Source organism: Lygodium microphyllum, chromosome 15 (genome assembly GCF_053477565.2).
Source record: "Lygodium microphyllum isolate KBCC chromosome 15, Lygodium_microphyllum_v1.1.10, whole genome shotgun sequence".
NCBI lineage: Eukaryota > Viridiplantae > Streptophyta > Polypodiopsida > Schizaeales > Lygodiaceae > Lygodium > Lygodium microphyllum.
In genome coordinates, this window is record NC_141149.1 from 64387187 (window position 1) to 64403271 (window position 16085).

Consider the following 16085-nt stretch of genomic DNA (forward strand, 5'->3'; position numbering starts at 1 on the left):
GGGCCACTTGCACTTGTCTAGAGAGAGATTGAGTTGGGCACTTGGATGCATTGTCCATCAAATATGCTCTTCAAACACCTTGTGCAAAGCAAGAAGCAAGACTACTTTGCAAATGCAAAAGCAAAGGTATACCCAAACTATTCTTGGGATGAGATAGCAAGAGGGTGTGAAGAAAATTGTGGAGTAGCTGCTAGGGTTTGCACTGAGGAAACACAAAGTGCATGACCACAAGAGAAACACAACAATACAAACATGGATGTGCAAAACAAACCCTAAAAGAAAAACTCAAAACTCAAACACAAAAACAAACACAAGCAACAAGAGAGAGAAAGAACATAACTTTGAAGTGAATGAATACTGTAAATGAATCTAAGAGTGTATAGAGTACCCAAGGACAAATTAATAATGTTGGAGAGCAACACCCCCACTGGAGATGGATCCCAAGTACTATGACCACTATTCAGAGTGTCGAAGTGAGGAAAATTGTCAAACGCAGATGCCAAATGCTACTGAAACATCATTAGTAGAGATGTTGGAGGATGTAGGTGGCACCAGAAAGCTACAAGTGCAAGTTGGGGAGGAGTCACCTGCTGATGTGAAGGTGATCCCACTATTGGCTGGGACAAATAATGCCAAACACAAGGAGCAAAGGGTCCCTATACGGAGGATGGGCACAGTGATGGAGCATCAAACACAAGCAGCAAAAGGTTGCCTGAAGGCTGGTGATGGCAAAAACTGCCAAATGCAATAGTGATGGAGGCACCAAACAAAGGGCACCAGTAGTGTAAGAAGTCACCAGCAACGAACTCTTGATGATGGAGTGGCAGTAGTCACGAAGGCTGGAAAACCATGTGGAGAAAGGCTAATGGTAGAAAATTTTCACACAAGGGCCAAAAAATCTGCACAATGGATCATGACTGAATGGGGATAGCTTGTCTATTTATAGATGTGGGTGGACCCTCTCAAATTAGGGTTTCACATAAACTCTCTCAATGCATGCCTTATTTTAGTGTTTTTCATTAAATAATTCTATTTTGGGGCTGTTTAAGAGGGTAATCAGCATGTAATGCATTTTTAAGCTCAACATCCCCTCTCAAGGAAGTCCTAGTTTTGCCCAAGGTGTCCCACCCCAAAGCAGCTAGGGCATCAAACAAAGGGTGCATGGTGGTTGCCCAATAGCCTTCCAAGTCCTGCAAAGGTGGATGGAACCACATTGAACTTTGTTTTTTATTTAAAAAATGTCTTTTTGGGAGATGGTTTGCAATCAATTAACTTACTATACCATAGAAGATAATGAGAACACATGGTTAGGTCCAATCCATCACAAAACAAACAAGCATCCATCCACTCAAGGGTGTTAATGATGAGAGAAGGATGATGGAGTAATGGTTGGGGGGGTAGGGAGGGGGACATACCGCCGATGAAAACAGCTTAGGATCTGTCTAGTGGTGCTTTGCACAATGAGTATGCTACATGTTGTGGAATGCTCATGCAATATATGCCACTTGGATAGTGTCCCTCATGGGGAAATTGTTAGTGTACCCAAGTACCCTTTACAAAGATGATGAAATCATGCAATGAAAAAGGAGAAGGTACAACAAGGGGGAAAGTTCGATGTCGAGAAGACAAGTGTTGAAAACTATAGAATACTAAGAAGGGAAGCAATCCCCTCTCAACCTTGGATGTGGATGCCAAAGGAAGAAAAGGAGCCAATCGTCGATCTTCATGAGGTGCCGAGAATCATGAAGTGAGGAAGCATCCCAATTGGAAGAACAAGATAGAAGTCATTACCATGATAGCATCAATAGAGATGTTCATAGTTGTCTCCATATGACGTACTGTACTGTTTGTACAATACAATCTATACGGTACATATTGGTATGTTAAATTGGGCCCTTTTTGGCCACCTCGCCTGCACATTCCGCATATGGCCTTGCCTTTACTCCCGCACGTTTCACTTGTCTGTGTGGCACTTTTTGGGGGGGATGGGAAGCCTTGGATACCTCATCCCACCCCCTTTTCTAGCTATGCACCCCCCCACAAAGGCCCCCCAACCCTCCTTGGATTCCATCCATCTGACAACCCTCTTTGACTATTGATCCCTCTTTGAAGTTTGACTGTTTGAACTTTGACCCTTCTCTCATCTACAAAAGGTGCTCCTCTCCTCCATGCTTCCACACCAATTCAGCAAGCATTTACCATTCTCATCTTCCTCTCTTGGATCTTGAATGGACTTGTGATTTGTCATTCTCATATCCCATCCCCTCTTTCACACACCCTATTAAAGCATTTTCCATTCTCAAATCTCATCTCCCATCCTCTCTATCCTACACCCTATCAAAGCATTTGTCATTCTCACCTCCCATCCCCTCTCTCTCACTCTTGCTCTTTCAACTTTACCCCAACCCTCAAGCCTCTCGAATCTCCCTCTCTTTCAATTTTCAAGACTCAAGTTTCAAGAGTCGAGACTCAAGTATATATATATATATATATATATATATATATATATATATATATATATATATATCTCTCTCTCTCTCTCTCTCTCTCTCTCTCCTAGGCATGTTTATCTGTCATCGGCACCATGACTTGTGAGAAGCACGAGGCCTTCAATTTGCATGTGATCCCATGTGGAGAGGGACACAAAGAAGTCCAACTCCCACCATTGGACATGCAAGTATTGTGGGAAGTGCTATACAAGTGGTGCAACAGGGCTTCTCAAGACACGGGGGCAAGTTGCTCCATGCAAGGAGATTCCTCAAAAAATATTCTCACCAAGATGAGAGGGGGATCCACAAGAGGAGGAGGAAGTGGCTTGTCAGCATCAGCTTCTATGCCTACTAACGAGGAAGCATCGAATGTGGGTGTAACTTCAACCGATGCAGGAGAGACCTCTAACATTGGTGGTGGGGGCTCCACATTTGCATCCAGCTCTGGTAAAAGACAAAGAGGGGAGGCTCATGTAGTGCCAGAGAGACAATCCTCTCTCTCTCAAGCTCTCAATCATGTATGTGGATCGGTTAACTTTCTTAGAGAAAGGCAACGACTTGTGGACATTGAAATTGCATGCACGCTAATTGAGTGCAATCTTGCATTCAATGTCCTAAAGCAAGAGCAAAGGAAGAAGATGGTAAAATCCATTGCCAATGTGGGTCCATGTGAAGGATGGACCGGTGTCACATACAATGACATGAGGATGAAAAAGATTGATGAAGAGAAAGAGAGGATTGATAGAGTCCTTGATCCTATTCAGGCTACATGGATAAAATATGGTTACTCTATTCTCACTAACGGATGGAGTGGTCTTAAGAAGCGGGGCATCATCAACATACTCATCTCATGTCCACCCAGCACTTACTTTTTGTGGGCCTTAGATACTGGCAAGAGGAGGAAAATAACATATGCATTCATCTACTACCACATTCAACAAGCTATCATTGAGGTATACATTGCCTTTTAAATTGTTTTACTTTCTTTCATTATGATAATTGATTTATGCATAACTATCTATCTCCCTATTCTAATTTCTCTCTAATATCTATCTCAATTCTCTTTTTCCCCCTAGGCCCCAAGGCCCCCAAACCCCATCTCTCTTCATTCTTGAATCTTAAAAGTTGAAACTTGAAAGGCTCAACTCTCTCCTTCTCTCTCTAACCTCCAAGTATTGTTAATTTGTTAGTATACTTGTAATTTGTAAATTGTGGTTGTAGGTGGGCCCCTCGATTGTGGTGCAAGTTGTTATCGGCAATGCATCGAATTATTGACTCATGGACCGTTTGCTTGACGCCAAGTTTCTCATGATTGTATGGACTCCATGTGTAAGTCGTTGTTTGGACTTGCTCATGGAGGACATTGGGAAGCACAAGTGGGTGAAGAGGGTGGTTTGCAAAGCTACATTAATTGTCACCTTCTTCACGGTGAAGGTAAAAGTTCTTGCGATGTATCGTGAGCATAGCACACTAGAGTTGAAGAAGCCTTCTTCAACTCACTTTTCTTACATGTGGTTATTGCTAGAGTGCCTTTATGAGGTGCGGCCCACGCCACACAGTGATGTCCTCTCTGTGGAATGAGTGGGATGAGCATGAGACAGAGGAGGCCAAAGCCATGCAGTGCTTGTGCCTTAATGAGTAGTTTTGGTAAAAAGTCCACGTGTCATTGTCATTGTCATGACTCTCTTTTATAGGGTGTTACGTCTGAGTGATTGTGAGGGGTCCACCATGGATCTTCTCCTTCACTTCTTTTTAGAGTGGAGTGCAAGTATGGAATGGAGAATGAGAATGTGCTAGGAGAAAAAATGGAGGTTTCAACTCCTAGTGTGGGGGATGTGGATGTGGAGTCTAATCTAAGGTTTTGGAATGAAGAAGCGAAAATTCAGGTGTGGGCTAGAAGAGGGTGGGATGGGAGGGATTTGAGAAGAGTGGTTGACAGGCTCAAATGAAATAGTAAATATAGGTATACCTGATGAAGGATGTCTGCTTTGAGAGTCCCCTCTATTTAGACAAAAAATCATCTGGATCTTTCACACAAAAGGAGAAACAAGAGAGGTTTTTGATTTATACAACTGAAAGGGGTTGACATTGGGCTTGACTGAGATGAAGAAGATGGGCTGCCAATTGTCCCAAATGTCCTATGTCCTTCATGATCAGAGAGGTGGCCAACCTCATTGACTGGTCCAAATGGAGCACCGACTCTAATACCATGCTAAGAAAATTGTGGAATAGTTGCTAGGGTTTGCATTGAGGAAACACAGAGTATACGACCATAACAAAAACGCAATGATACAAGCACAAAGGTGCAAAAATCAAACCCTAAAAGTAAAGCTCAAAACTCAAGCACAGAAACAAACACAAGAAGAGGAAGAGAGAAAGAACACAACTTTGAAATGAATGAATATTGTAAATGAATGTAAGAGTATATGAAGTGCCTATGGACAGACCAGTGGTGTTGGAGAGTGATGTTCACCAAAGACAAATCCTAAGTACTATGACCACCTGTCAAAGTGTTGGAGTGAGGAAAACTATCAAACATAGATGCCAAAGGCTATTGGAACACTTGACCTCAATAGTAGAGATGTTGGAGGAGGAAGGTGGCACTTGCTTATGTGAAGATCAGCCCATTGTTGCCTAGTGAGATGATACCAAATGCAAGGAGCAAAGGGTCACCACATGGGCATATTAGATTGATGCTTGGTTAATGGAGCATCAAATGCAAGAGTGAAAGGCTTTCTAAAGGCTAGAAATGGCTAAAACTACCAAACGTAGTAGTGATGGAGGTGCCAGACAGAGGACAACAACAGTGGAAGAAGTCGCCAGCAATTGGAGCACTTAATGATAGAGGCACTAGCCATGAAAGATGGATGGCTAAAAATCTTCACACAAGGGTCGAAAAATTTGCACAAGGGATCACGATTGAATTGGGGCAGCCTATCTATTTATAGATGTGGATAGACCCTCCCAAATTAGGGTTTCACAAAAACTCTCTCATACTACACCCCTTTTTAGGGTTTTTCATTAGATAAGCATGATTTGGGACTATTTAAGAGGCTAATCAGCATGTAATGCATTTTTTAGCTCAACAAAGAGAATGGAAGAGTTTCATAAGAGGCAACCCCCATATGGATCACATCACTAGATGCTTGGCTTGACTGTTGGGAACAACTTTATGACGTGCCAAGATAGCCACCATGTAGCCCCCACAAGCGTGCAAGCCTACACAATAGTCTTTATTCATTTGGAACATATTCAAAGATGCAATCTACAAATTGTAAAATGGGAGAGCATAGGATGAGGACCGACTAGTGACAAAGCACTCTCATATTCTTGTCACACATTAGCATCTATATTGACATGTATATATAAGAGAGCAATATGTGAGGGATCCCCTATGAGCAACTCCTTTGGATCATAACTTCATCATATGAACTCCAAATATAGTCTTTTCGATACTCAAAACAATTGGAACACATGTGGTCGACAAGTCAACATGGACGGAATTGCGAAAATCCATTAAAAAAAGGCGAAAATGATAATTTTTGCAAAACGCTTTATTTTTATCTATCTTTTGTCTTGGACGACTTATTCCCTTCAAAATAAGTCATAGTATATATTTGGATTCATCTAAAGTGGGAATTTAAGTCATCTAAACATGATACTAGAGATTTCAGACTATTCTAGTAAACCAGTCCTTCTTCTTGTAAATCCTGTAGAGATTCAACACCATGTATACGCACCTTAAAAATAAACTAAGTAATGGGGACATTACATTCTTCCCTCCTTAGAGAAATCGAGATGTCCTCATCTCGAGAGAAACTAGGGGTATTATTTCATAAGGGTTACCTCATCGACCCATGTGGCATCCTCTTTAGGATAATCCTTCCATTGGATTAGATATTCTCTAAGGGTCCTATTCATAAGGATTCTTTCTTTTACATCCAAGATTCTATCAGGTGTTGAAGTTCAAGTAACCCTTGGCTCGGCATTACAACTTGCTGATCATCAAGAATATGATCAAGATTAAGTACATATGGCTTCAAGAGGCTTACATGGAATACATCATGAACTTTTAAGGTTTCAAGAAGTTGCAATTTATAAGCATTAGGTCTGTTAACCCTCAAAGGAACAAGGTGGAAAATCTAGAAAATCTAAAGTAGAAGACAAAGCCAAGGCAAAAGCAGAATGGAGAATGAAAGCACGACAAGAAAAATTAGGAATCACAAGAAGTGTGAAAAAGTCCTAAATCGAGGAGAGGATCTCAAGAAAAAGCACAAGTCAATACTTTTGAAAAGAGCACAAAGTGCATCATGATTTATTTTAAGAGCACCGGGCTCTGACTTGTGCAAATTGTAAATGTAGAGAGGTGGTAGGAAGGAAGTTAGGAAGATAGCAAAACAATGAAAAAAAAGAGCTAGGCTATGGCCGGCCATGTAAAAAGGGGATGACCACCCAAATGGGATTTAGGGCTTTGTATATAACGTTTAAAAGATGAATGAGTGCTCATTCTTGTGTGTGGCCAAAAGTAGCTCTCTTCTTCTTCTTCTTCTTCTTCTTCTTCTTCTTCTTCTTGCTTGCTTGCTTGAACTTGTGCGAGAGGAAGTGTGAGAGTGTGAGGGAGTGAGTGTGTGACGTTGAACCTAGCAATTTCAACAGGTAGGTTTCCCCAAGCCTGGAGCACAATATGGCCCAACACACTCACTCCCACTCCGGTATTCACGATTCCCTTCCGTGTTGCATCTCCTAGGGCTAGGATAGGCAAAATTGCATGCATCTTAGTGCCTTCCCAAAAAGCATTCACGTGTAGTGACTTTGGCACTGAGTGCAGTGTCAAGCTGGGTATTTGCGTGACTGCATCATGATCTTGCAAGTCAGTGGCAGTATGGTCCATCAGTTCTTCTACCCAGTGTTTCAGTTCCTGCCATAGTGTGGGGTGCTGTACCAATGAGGAAGTCTCACAAACCTCTAACCAAATACATCCCTTGTCCTAAGGATGAGTGAGATTGGATGCACATCCAAGCAACCATCGATTTCCCATTCTCAAATGAGGAGGAGATGTACAAACACGCTGCAAAAAATGCAAGTGTGTCAAGGAGGGAGCTCGCAGTGCCACTTTGTATGATGGTCAGGAGCTCAAGTAGCCGACCTCGACCTATCTCCTTCCATGTTCCTAACAATAGTCTAGAACTGCACGATACCCTCAAATATCTGGTGGGCAGATTGACTGGCAATCGTGCTGTCAATCTCAAGCCCCTCAAAGACCTCCTGAACGCTCCTAGGTGGAGATGGACTAAGGTGCATGACCTAAACTTGATGACAATTGAGCCTTAGTTATCAACGAAGGACATGCTAGAGACAAGAGTCTGCAAGTAAAGAGGAGAAGTTGATTTTGATGATGAGTACAAGGACTGCTATTCCAGTAGTGAGGAGACCGGGGAGGAAGTAGACACCGTAGAATACGACACTGAAGGCAAGGGCATAGGCTTATTTAATGGCAGTTGCATAAAGAAGTACTATCCTCCAACACACCCACTATATGAGCCCCCTATGCTGGAAGCCCATGTCGATGTCCGTGTAGCCACCATCACCGAACTAGAGGACAAGGATGAGGAGATTGTAGTACCAGCATACTTGCACATCGCTACCACTGCTTGGCGCACACACACTTTTGATGCCTTGATCGATGAGGGAGCTGACTTCAATGTCTTGACCTATGCTCCTTGGACTCTCTTTGGTTAGCCACAATTACAGCAAATCAATGCTAAACTTAGCCCATTCGGGGGCAAGTCATATGCACTCCTAGGGAAGTGCAAGATCACAATCTCTATCGAGTCTGAGAGCCTACCAGTCATCTTCCATGTATTGCCAAATATGAAGGATGCAAGTCAAGAATGGCTATTAGGACACACTTTCAAAAAGCAAGCACACTATAACGTGGACTACGATCTGCAGCGGATTCATCTTTCCATTAGCAACATTTGAATTGTGACAACTTCCAACCAGGGCAGCAAGGCTTTGCCAACTGATAGAGCCACCTAGGACCAAGACTAAGGAGGAGGGTCGTGAGTTATCACAACCCACCTAGACCAGAAAACCACCGCCAACTAAGGCCGTCCCCAAGGTCGCAGAGGCCACACTTAAATGGGTGCCAAGGCACCAAAAATGGCCTACGCACAACAAGCAAACATGGCCCCATAGGGCCAACAGCTATCATTCAAAACCTAAGCAACCAATCTGAGGCTATCGACATAGACACACAATCAACCCGCGCTGGATTCCAAAAGATCTGTTGCAAGCCCAAGGATACTACCAAGGCAACACCTAGATATGGGTGCCCAAGAGATGAGTGATCCTAGAAGCAAGCCCAACCATGGCCATTGACTGCCACCCCATCTCTAGGAAGTCCCACTCTTGCTAAGGCAAGGAACACCCAGGAAACCCGAGCTGCAAGGCCCATAGAACCCGTGACGGTTGTAGTCAAAAAACCCCAACTAATATATCAACTAAAACAACAGCTCAATATCCCAGAATCATCTAAGTCTAGAGAACTTGGCACCCCAAGGTGGCTACACAAGAGGGAAGCAATGCACCGTCCATGCCACTAGAGCCACCATCAATACCCCAAAGCAGCGCTAGATACATGTATCAAACTATGGAGTTATCCTTAGTCTATCTAATTCACTACCTCGTCCTCCGCCCCTCGAACCATTAGTGTCTAGCTCAAGTCCACTCCAGCCCCGCCAGTAGGTCTTAGGCCCTCCTATGAGCGACGATCATTTCTATCAGTTGCCAAAAACCTTGCTGAGAATACGGGAGATGACTTAATGACTTGCATCAAGCTCTTGGATAACACCTTTACTACATTCGCAAGGAGCTACAAAAGACTTGACCTCGGCTTGCTTGACAAACCCCTTGCCGCTAACATTCTGTTCCTTATCCTGCACTTGGGAAGAATACGATTTTATGACCATAACGGCCCCCAAAGTCTCAAAGGAGTTGATTGATCATGGTGAAATCTCAAAACAGCAAGTGATCTCATCAGGTGACTAATAACATCATATCTCAAGCCCCAAAGACCTGCATCCAACCATTGAGCTTGAGGAAATCACTCACCTGGCTCACTCTGACTCCTTGTTCCTACAAAAATGGTGTAACCTATGTCTCCAATGGGAGAAACGGGGTTGCCAAATAATGACTAATGTTGAGCAATGATAGGCCATCAAAACAACTCAGTATGACCTGACTCACATAGCATGAACCTCTTTCAGGGTCTTGGCCATCACTCAAAACAAGCACCTAGATGACTAGGCCTTGGCCCATCCTTACATTGATCGCATCCTTACAAAAGAGGAGCTACATGTGGCTAGCCGCATCAACTTGGGCAATCTTCTAACCGATGTCCTAACTTACAAATTTACCCAAGTATGCATTAGTCCTTACAATCATTATTGTCATGCCCACTTGGAATACAGTCCTAATTTCTACGATTGGCTTATGACAAAGTAGATAGCACCATACCATGGCCCAATGTCTAATCTTAGGAAGGATTCTTCTCATTCCCAAGGGGGGAGGATGTAAGGTAAAATCAAGGAAAAGTATCATAAAATCCCATAAATGAATAGAAATGCTTGAAGAAATTTTCTCTTATGTTCTTCTTTCTATAAAAGCATGATCAATCCACGTTTATCCTCCAAGAAAATGTCTTAAGAGTACTAATGGTGAACCATGACATATGACAAGAACCTAAAATGGCAGGGCAAGATAAAAGTAGCAAGCTTCCATTCACCGAGGAGGAGCAAGCTAAAAATGGCTTGACGGTAGAAACGAGGGGCTACATCCAGTTTACATTCAAGCCCGCCATAAACTTAGAAGATGCCATCATGGAGGAGCCGCCCATAAAACAACTCATGGACCAGCGCAGCCTATAGAAGTACATAGAGAGGGTTGGTCAACTACGAAAAGTGCACAGAATTTTTGAGGAGCTTCAATACCGAAAGGAACTGTGGCATGGTGACAATCAAGAAAGGGGAAGAATCCCACCAAGTGGAGGTGGAATTGAGCCTTGCAATGGTGGAGAAGGCCCAAGGCTTAACTAGCAGGACCAAGCAACACCTAAAGCAGGATGTGTATAGCATGCTAGGGATGAATAAGGCTGTCGTACTATGCACAGTGGATGGGATAAGTTTAGCGGATATTCCAAACCTTGAGATCAAGCTGCACACAAAGATGGTCCATACTCTCTTTTCCAGTCAAAGGTACAATGCCCTTATGAACAGAATCAGGGTGCCGTTGTTGGAGAGCATCGCAGCAAGATCCCCAGATGAAATAGATTGGAATGCCTTTGTGTGCAAAACTATTGAAAGCTCAGTGAAAGTTTTTACCACTAGTAGAATGGGGGTAGGAGGAGAATCCTTGACCTCCACAGCAAGATCAGCTCGAAAGAAGTCCTCCTCTAAAGCATCCACCATCAGTTTCGGTGGAATCCTAATGGCCATCATCTAGGAGGCCTTGAAGGACATAGAGGAAGGTGGAGAGGGAGTAGGGGAAACCCCTGACCGACTGCCTCACCATGAATAGATGTAGTTAAGCGAAAGGACTCTAAGTGATAAGGAAGAGCAGGAGACGCAGTCTAGCCAAGGAAAGCCGAAGGCACAGATGAAGGGAACCCCATCAAAGCTACAGAAGGAGAAAAAAGAAATGATGACGAGGGAGGAATGGGTCGAGCTGAGGAAGGCCCAAAAGGAGTCCGAGAGGGCCAAAGATGAGAGAAAGAGAAGAGCCGAGAAAGAGGTAGAAGAGCTAAGGAGAAAGGAAGATGAAGACATGGAGGAGGCCATGCACAAGTCTGTAGAGACCTATGGTTCCAGAGGAATGACCACCTTGAGCTCATGGCACGAAGGCAAACCCAGCGGCAGCACTGAAGTGGCCCCAGTCGTTGTAGGGAAGGGCAAGGCCCCATTACACCCCCTCCCTTCAACCCTCACACCTCAAACCATCACCTCCACCACACAGGAGCTAGCGTCTACCATGGACACCACTCAGCTCATGTCCATGATGCAGTTCTTGGTCACAAAAGTATAAGAAATGGCACCAGGGGCAGGAGCCAAAAGATTGTCAAGCAAGACCCAAAGTGGCAAAAGCTGGAAGCATCCACCACAGCACTGCCAACGATGCCCCCGGTGTGGCAGACTATGACGCCTATGTGGTTGAACTCCTAGCCCAACTAGAGAGGGCCAAGGAAGAGAAGAAGGCCGCTGTTGTGGAGCTAGAGGCTGAAAGAGAGGTTGCTGTGGCTTTGTGACTAGAGATAACACGACAAGCCTCTGAGCATCAAAAAGAAATTCGGAGCTTGAGAGAGCAACTCAATGCCCAAGAAACTAAGCCTCAAGAAAATGAAGATCACCTAAGGCAAAGACTGGAGGATGAAGCCCAAGACTTGGTGGCGAAGCAGCGGAACCACAAGTGGCTCATCCAATAATATGCTGAGCTCCAGTAGCGAATGGCACGGGTGGAAGCTATGCATGCAGAACTACAAGAAAGCCAGCAAGAAGGAGACTAGGCACCAAAATAACGAGACGAAGAGCAGGAGGATGCCCTGGTATTCCAGTTGTGGTCGACAATAGAAGAGTAAGAAAGGCTGGAGAGAGAAATAGAAGCCATATTAGAAATCAGGGATAAGGCCATCAACAAAGCCACAAGAAGCCTACAAGACGACCTGAAGAACACTCAAGAGGAGGTGGAGGAACTAATGGCCATGGCCATGACTAAAAGGAAGCTGCACCGAGCAGAGCTTGAAAGTTGCGCACACACTACTGAAGATCTATCAGAACAGTTGGATTGTAGAATCCTACCAACAATACTCTATGGTTGAGCGATGTAGGAGGATAGCCGAGGAGTAGCTGACCATCCAAATAAAGAGAAGACCCAGATGATGGAAATGTGGAGCGAGTAGCAACAGGTGGTAATGATGTTGTCTTAGGAGATGGAGAGGGGTAAGGAAAACATAGAAGAAAAGGCACAACAGTGGGAGAAACGCAACCTTGAAAGAGTGCAGGGATTGATAGAGCACCTAGTAGTATCAGAATGTGAGAGGGCGGTCAGAAAGTCCAAAGCTAAGGCCGCTGAAGCATGCTCCAACACACAGAGGCAAGCCTTTTTGAGCATTGTGCTTCATGTTACCCAGAACTCGATGGAGAGAATGAGGAGGAAGCTAGAACTAACAACTAGAGATTTAAGATATGGCCTGCAAGAGCACACACTTCAACCAACATGGGCATAACCAAGGAGTAGCAACATAGCTACTTGTGACAAGCCGGTCTCTCCACCAATGAGCTTAGGGAACTTGGATTTGAGGAACAAGAGCAGCCCCACCCACCCCCAATCCAACAAGACATCGAAGAAGGGCCTGACTTTGAGTAAGCATTCGAAGAAGAACCGCAAATGAGAGAGGTTAGTTCGCCCTTACCTAATCTACCCCCAAAAGAGCTGGAGGGTACCCAGGTTCCCGAGCGTGTTATTGCTGCAAGAAGTGGAAGAGGGAAACTTGTGGAGCAAGCCCAACAGAGGGAGCATGCACGGCCACAACAATTTCCTAACGAGCCCATGCCGCCACGTGAGGATCACAACCCCATTAACTTGTCGCAGGAGTTGACTATCTGGCAACAACAAGAGCTCCAATCTTGACCCTTCGAGTTCTCCTTCCTATACCCATAGGCCTTGAACCGAGTCTTATCCCTAGAAGTAGTGGAAGGAATCATTACTTTGGGCAATACCCTAGCAAACTGATGGGTTGAGGAACGGAGCATCATCATCACACAATGGAGGTGGGAGCCCATGGACTACTAGAAGATAAGGTCTATCAAGTTCCCAAAACTATCCAAGGCTACAAGGTGCAACCCAAGTGGCAGAGGAGGATTTGGGACACCAATTTTGATGCATGGATGGCCTTCTGCAGCACGCTACAGGAAGAACGGAATGATCCCGCCTACATGCCCTACCCTCACAGACACGAAGTGGATTACGATAGGGGGTGCATGGCAAGTATGACTTTCTGAAGATCTACAATGTCAATGTAGCAACTCCCGAGGAATGCATGACCTTTAGAGTAGGGACTTGCGCCCTTCTATTAACCGCTTCCTCGAGGATTTCTCTTCATGTGCCTAGACCCAACCTTCATAACCACTACTACATTGAGAGTTTTGGCATAGCCAAGATGTCCTGAAAATGGGGAATCATGAGCTTCCTATAGTATATTCTTCTTAAGATCTTGACTTGAAGGAATACATCATCTTCTCATGAAGTAGACAAGCCCTTCGTCAACAAAGAAGTTAAGATACTTTGTCTTAAGCTTAGAATTTTGTTCTTTATTCTGAATTTCCTTCAGCATTTTTTGATATTTGGGATCATTATTCGCCTTCTCCTTGGCTAGCTCGATGATAGGATTGCTAGGCTTGGGGATGACCAAAAAGAGTGACACGACAATCTTGACAAGGACGAGATGCTAATTGAGAAGGAGGAGACTCTATTCCACGAGTCGAAGAGACATCATTCCGTTCAACCCAAGGAAGGGGATACGCTCAAGGACTCTCATCCTCTTCTACCTTGATCCAAGAAGAAAAGACATTGAAGAACTCTATCCTATTCTATCATACCTCTACTCTCATTTCTATTTCGTCATGGTGCCGAAGAAAAAGAATTCAGAAGTGGAAATCGAAAATGACCCTACTAACGTGGAAGCAACAATTGGAGTTGCGAGCACGGGAGTCACTAACAGAGTCATGTGTACGGATAAACCCGTCAATTTTTATCTTTACGCTACAAAAATGGAGTCCCTCCCTGACGTCATCAATGATGTTGTCAAAAAATGCTAAAAGAAAGCACTCTCTCTTTGTCATCGATGATGTCATGGAAAAACGCAAAAAAAAAACAAGCATCCTCTCAACTATAAATTGAGGGCTTGGGGATGACCAAAAAGAGTGACACGAGTAATCTTGACGAGGATGCGACGCTAATCGAGAAGGAGGAGACTCTATTCCACAAGATGAAGAGACATCATTCCGTTCAACCCAAGGAAGGGGATACACTGAAGGGCTCTCATCCTCTTCTACCCTGATCCAAGAAGAGAAGACACTGAAGAACTCTATCCTATTCTATCATACCTCTACTCTCCTCTCTATTTCATCATGGCCCCGAAGAAAAATAATTTAGAAGCAAAAATTGCAAATGACCCTACTAACGTGGAAGCAATAGTTGGAGTTGCGAGCACGGGAGTCACTAAACGGTGTCATGGGTGCAAATAACAACCCTTTACCAACCGCGATAGCACAGGTTTTTCTAAAAAAGTTATATCCAAATTCAATAGAAATAAGATAAGTCTCTTGAGAAATACTGACTTAAGGCCAAGAAACTTGATTACAAGAACTGGGAAGTTAGAGACCCCAAAATCTAGATACCCCTAGTTAAATTCCAAGGGGAAGATTTCATTATGTGAAACTCAAGTATCGATTGCTACTAGAATCAAGCATCACTTGAAAGTTGCATGATTGATTGAAGTCATAGCTGCTTGCAAACATCAATCTTGTTTGTAATATTCTAGATTAGATCCTGATTGAATTAAATATTGGAACAGATAAAAATTGAGGAGCCCTATACTTCCCCCAAGGATAGGTAATGAATCCCCATACCAAGAGGGGATGTTTTTTTACCGCCGTGGAAGCATGGACCAGCTCTGATGGCGAGAGGTTTCCCAACACGGATCGTATTAAGTAGGAGATGGATAGGGTGCCAGGGGGGCTCTGGCTAGTAAATCCCTTTTTGCACCTAGGAACTACTTGGTCCCCTGTATGGCCCGAGTTCTACTTGGGACACCTATAAACACTAGCTATAGGTGGATTTGATCTTAGTGACGTGCAGATGCACCGGATGAGGCAACATGTGAAATTGTAATTTTTCTCTTGTATGGGCGGGAGAACACACATTATGGAATATAATCAATGAAGTTGTTTTATTCTAATTGTATGACCGTGAGTAAATTACGTAAATGAACAATTGTGCAAAAAAAGATTTTAAATAATGAAGCTGTTTTTATATGTTTCACGTATTGTGGTAGGTAATTAGATAACTAAGAACTTCCATAGAGGGAAGCAGGTGGATGGATTCCCAAAGAATCCAGTCCTATGGTAGGGTGGTCTCGATTAGCCGAGAGGTTTTTCCAAAACCAAATGCTAGGAAGAAACTCTAGGAAGGAAGGGCCGATTCGCCGACTTACCTAGGGTTTGGTCTCAGAACCCGAACTGTAAATTATATTAGGTGAAAGGTATGGCGGCTATGCTAGAGCATTGCGAGGGATTTCATAAATCCTTAGTCTACTGTTGGAAAAAAGTGTTGTACTCCATGAACCAAGGGTAATGGCAGTCGCTCCTTCCAGACAAGAAGCCTCTCGAAGGACACCTCCGAATGTGAGCTAGTTGTTGATAGGTTACTGTTAGATCAATTAGGAATCTTTCGGTCGGTCCTCCATGGGTAATGGCACGATGCTTCGCTTGCGGGGTAGACCTAGGGTTAATCAGTCAGACAAAATCCAATCATTATGGTTAG